Raw genomic sequence first — 5662 nt, forward strand, 5'->3', positions numbered from 1 at the left:
CCAGATCCGGCTCCGCCCTCTTGTCAGCACGCCGCTCCGCCTTGGAGCCCATGGCTACCACCTCTGTGAAAGATCGAAGAAGGGGTTAGGGAGGGAGGGGTGGGGAAAGGGAGCGGGCGGATCCACTGAAGCGCCGCACCTCAGATGGAGTGGCTGGAAACCCTAGTGAGCTGTCGGAGGCGCCGCGGCGGATCGAGAGCCACTTAAGTACTGCCCGCTCCGAGGCCGGGCCAGGCCTGGGCTTCTCCGCGCAACCCCGCGACTCTGAGCAGCCCACCTCCAGACGCAGCCCCGTCTCCGCGGAACTAACGCCCTGGACCGCGCACGGCCCACGTAGGCCCCCTTGACTCACTTCTTGGGTTTGGCCCACCGGCCCAGCCCGGCCGGCCTCCTCAACCCTAGGCCGGGGATCGGTCGCCTCCTCCGTCGCCGCCGCCGCCCCTGTGCCCGCCGGGCGCCACCGCCCCTGTGCCCGCCGGGCGCCACCGCCCCAGGCACCACCTGCACCACCGGCGCAAGCCCCGATCCCCGCGAAGGGGAGGCAGCCCGCATGCTGCCCGAGGCCGCCCACACGCCCCCCAACAACGCCGCGCGCACCAACGGCGCTCGACCAGACACCCCTGGTCGGCGAGCACCGCGGCCGCCAGGCGCAAAGGCCCGCCGCCGCCCGGCCGTGAGCGAGCCCCCTAGCTCCTCAGCCCGAGCCACGTACGCGCCGATCGACGGTCGTCTCGCCTCGGCACGACGAGCCTCGCCATCGCTCGCCTCCGCCTCCGAATCCTCATCGTCGCTTCCCACGGCCAGAGCCCAGAAACGGCTCCCCGTCCAGCGCGGCGCCGCCTCCGCACCCGAGGCCGCCTCCGGGGACGCCCGCGCCGACCGGCCCGGCGTCCGCACCACCGACCAGGTCGCCGACTCGCCGGGGCCAGCGAGCAGAGCCGCTCCACCCGCCGAGTCGCCAGTCCGTACCAGAGCCGTTGGACTCATCCTTCCACCTTGCCTGGGCCCTCGGATTTTTTTTAGTCCGAGCATGCCTTTTCCGTTGCAGTCGATCTCTCCATCCTGCAGTCCATCAGAGAGCATTTTCATTGCCATGCTTTTGTATCCGTATCGCAAAAGCCCGATGTTAGAAAAATCATCATGGATATAATCTCCCAAGTGCCATGCCACGATGGATTTACAAAGGACATTCAATTTTGGGATGAAAAGAGATCCATTGAAAAGCTAAGGGAGCTGCTACAAGATAAAAGGTAATTCGAATTGTTCATTGAAGCATATGTTGTTGCAATTTTCTAGAGTTTTGAATGTATACCTAATTTCTGCCAAACTCTTCATTATATTTTAAGCGAATTTTAATCCAGTATGTTTGTATGTATTATACAGAAGGCTTTTATCAATGAAAATGGTCATGTCATCCTTTCGATAATTTTTGAACCTATGTGTAGGATTATGGTGCTCGTACAAGACCATTGTATGTATCTGTGCACACACTGTGTGCGTGTGCACGCGTGTGTGAAGTGTGACATCGCCATTCTTAAGTCCTTGATAGGTCACTGTAGTAGAGTAACTATGTGTAAAGTTCTTATTTCAGAAGTGTATTGTGGAAGAATATTTCAAACTAACACAATAATTTTATGCAGTGATAAAATTGCTTTTATTCCAAAATAAAACACTAGATTTTACCTTTGAGTATAATTATTATTTGAATGAATTGGCCGTTGTGTGCTTCCTTTTTAAATCTGTATCATAGTGCCTGATGTATCTTCTAATCTATAGGTATCTTGTTGTTATTGATGATATATGGTCAACGTCCGCATGGAATGCTATCAAGTGTGCTTTTCCAGAAAATAATTGTTCAAGCAGAGTTATAACGACCACACGTATTTTTGACGTAGCAAGCTCATGTTGTCAAGTTGGGGATGATCGCATCTATTATATGGAACCTCTGAGTGATCTTCACTCTAAGAAATTGTTTTTCAATAGGATCTTCCGCTCTGAGGATTGCTGCCTTGATATATTGAAAGATGTTTCCGATGCAATCTTGAGAAAATGTGGAGGTCTACTATTGGCAATAATAAGTATATCTGGTTTGTTGGCAAGTAGACCAGCTGTAAGAAATGGATGGGAGAAGATTCGGAAGTCGATTGGTTTTGCACTTGACAAAAGTCAAAGTCTAGAGGGCATGAAGAGCATACTATCCCTTAGCTACAGTTCTCTTACACCTAATCTTAAGACATGTTTGTTGTACTTTAGTAATTTTCCCGAGGATTACAAGATTGAGAGAGATATATTGGTTAGGCGGTGGATAGCGGAAGGCTTTATTTCTGAAGAGCGTGGGCAGAGCCGACAAGAGGTTGCAGAGAACAATTTTTATGAGCTTATCAACAAAAGCATAGTCCAACCAATGGACATTGGTTATGATGGTAAGGCTCGTGCATGTCAGAGTCCATGACTTGATGCTTGAGTTTGCTATTTCAAAGGCGGCAGAAGAGAATTTCATCACTGTGCTAGGTGGCCAAATGGTGTTACCAAATTCCAATTGTTATATTCAACGACTATCAGTCCAGCACACTAACTCGGAGCTTGCATCGACATTGGCAAGTAAAGAACTCCACCATGTTCGGTCTCTTACTGCATCGGGCTGCATCAAGCAAATGCCTAACCTTGTTGAGTTTGAAAGTTTGCGTATATTGGATTTTGAAGGTTGTGAGGGTTTGAAGGAGTATGATTGGAACAATATCAACAAACTTTTCAAACTAAAGTACCTTAGCCTTCGAAGTACATGCATATCAAATGTACCATCAGGAGTTGTAATGCTGCATGATCTAGAGACACTAGATCTTAGGGATACATATATCCAAGAGTTGCCTGCTGGAATCGTTCAGCTCAGTAAACTACAATATCTTCTCACTGCAAGATGTATTTTTTACGGGGAAACAACAATACCAAGTTGGATTGGAAAGATGAAGAGCTTATGTGAGATCTCAGGCTTTAATATAACAACGAGTTCAGTTGGAGCAGTGGAGGAGCTCGAGAACTTGACCAATTTGACTGAACTCCATGTGGTGTTCAATGGTGGAGGATCTGACAAGTACAAGAAGCATGAAGAGATGTTGCTTTCCTCACTATGCAAGCTTGGCAGGTATAGTCTCCGGTCCTTCAGGATACAATGTAAAGATTCAACTCCCCTTGACTTCTTAGATTCATGGTGCCCTCTTCCATCGTCGCTACAATTGTTCATTATGAGTACCAGCTATTATTTGCCAAAACCTCCAAAGTGGCTTGCACCAACAGTGACCAGCCTTACACATCTCAACATCAATCTGAGTGAAATAACGGAGGAGGATATCAACATACTTGGAAGGATGCCTGCTTTGATTTCATTGGAGTTATGGTTTAAGACTGTTCGAAAAGAAAGGCTTATTGTACAAGGCAATGGATTCCGCAGCTTGAAGGAATTCTACTTTATTCATAGTTACTATTTCGCAGGTGCAAGATACCTTCTGGTTCAGGAAGGGGCATTGCCAAAGGTTGAGAAGCTTCAGGTGCCATTCTATGTGTCAGTAGCAGAAGCCTATGGCTTATACTTAGGTATTGAGCATCTTCCATGTCTTTTTTTTAGAAAAGGAGGATGACCCGGCCTCTGCATCTGGGCGATGCATACGGCCACTTTATTAATTATTAATACAAAACCTTACAAAGCCATACAACAGCAAGACTAAAGCCACCGTCTAAGCAACAACTCTCGCTACACCTATCCAATTGATGAAAGGGCACAGATAGTCTGGGCCTAATACCAAACAGACATCGCAGCCAAACCTAAACATCTAAGACCTGAGGTCCCAACCAGGACGCCTGCCGGGTATGGGGCACCTACCAGTCCGACGCACTCCTCAACCAAGACGCCTGCCGGGTATGAGGCCGCCGCAGCCACCTGCCACAAATCCATCTTCACAGCTATACTGTTGCATGTACCGTGCCAGGTCTCTCTGCCATCGACGCCACCACGACGCCCGACAGCGTCGTCCTCCTGCGCGAGTCCATCCTCCCACAGCGAACTCCGAATCTGCATTGCGCCACGCCGTCAAGATCCGTCGCCATCAGTGTGTAGGATGAAGCACCGCTCCACCAAAGAATCCGTCCTCTGGTCCCTCGATCACGTGTGTACCTCCAAAAATGACGCCCCAAGGGAGGAACGACACCAGAGCGCCGCCGTCATCCGATCATCCGATCTGGGGTTTCCCCCGGAGGTAGCAGAGAGTGGCCTTGAACTTCTCCACGACGATGCCTTTGAGAAGGGAACGACGCAGATAGCGCCGCCACCGCCGGCCTTAGCAGAAGCCGAAGGCAAGTTTTCACCCAGATCAGTTCGAAGGAATCCAACTCTCGTGCACGGGCCGCCGTCACCACCAGCACCACCAGGCTGACCCTGGAGTACTGGCAGATCAGCGAGCCACCGACACCACCGCATCCAGATCGCCGGCCACGCCGGGCCGCCGCCATCCCCCACGCCGTCCGGGTCAGAGACGGAGCTGCCGACCGCGCACAGGGACCGTCGCCGCCTGCACACGCCGGAGCGCCACCGAGATCCCAGCGCCCGCCGCTGCTTGCCGACGCCAACCTCTGCCTGAGCACTGGCGCCACTGTGGAGCCATCAGATCGGGGAGGGAGACGTCGCGCACCGACCACCCTCTCGGACCCCGCCGCACGCCCGAGCGCCGGCGCCACCGCGGCGCCATCAGATCGGGAGGAGGAGGAGCCCGTGGCTCGCTGCCCCGCGCAGACCACGCCGCCGCCATCGCTGCAGCGCCACCAAAGGGGAGCCCCGCAGATCCGTCAACGACCCGACCTGCCGCCGAGCCGAGCGCCGCCGCGAGGGCCGGCCGTCCCGCGCCGCCCAGGAGCCTCGCGAGGAGGGAGGGAGCCCCCGCCGCCGCCGACGCACGCACGGGCTTTGCCCGGCGGCGTCCCCTGGCGACGGCGAGGGAGAAGGAGGGCGAAGGAAGGGAGCGGCGGCGGCGATCTAGGGTTCCGCCCGGGCCGCTCGCGGGAGCGGCACGGGGGACGGGACACGAGCAACACCCCATGTCTAAAAGATGCAGAAGTTAGTATTTACAACGAGGGGGGCACGGCTTCTGAAAGCAAGGCTGCAGTAGTTGCCATAAGGAACGAGGCAAATGCCCATCCCAGCCATCCTAGAGTAACTATCTTCGGACAAGAGAAAATTTCATTTCATTTTCCATGATGTGAAGGATAAGAATATATCAGTGTTGGTGATGTTGTGATGAGTATGATCACAACATTTCTTTACCAGTGCAAGCTATACCAAAAAATTGTAATAACTTGTATTTTAAACAATCTTTATATTGTTTTCTCTATTTATATACCTGTATTTTCTCCATATCTAGGAGAATCTTTCATAGAAAATATAGAAGTGATTTATAGTGTGTTGGTGGCTTCATTAGTTGATTGGAAATGTGGTGAATCCGGAAGGATTCTCTTTTTCCTTGAGAAAGGAACATGGTGTTTGCTGATTTTTGTTTCATTTGGTTTTCAGGAATATTCCAATCAAATTGTGTTTTTCTCCTAAAGCCAAAAAATGGTGGACGTTCGCTATAACTATAGTATAAAAAAGCAAATAAAAATTGCCCTATATACATAC

At 51.6% G+C, this 5662-nt stretch overlaps 1 pseudogene; it reads left to right on the forward strand.

The window, feature by feature from the left end:
• Positions 1–550: 550 nt before the first annotated feature.
• Positions 551–5245, forward strand: LOC119333338 (annotated as a pseudogene).
• The last annotated feature ends 417 nt before the right edge of the window (positions 5246–5662 follow it).

This window comes from Triticum dicoccoides, chromosome 7A, assembly GCF_002162155.2.
Source record: "Triticum dicoccoides isolate Atlit2015 ecotype Zavitan chromosome 7A, WEW_v2.0, whole genome shotgun sequence".
Lineage (NCBI taxonomy): Eukaryota > Viridiplantae > Streptophyta > Magnoliopsida > Poales > Poaceae > Triticum > Triticum dicoccoides.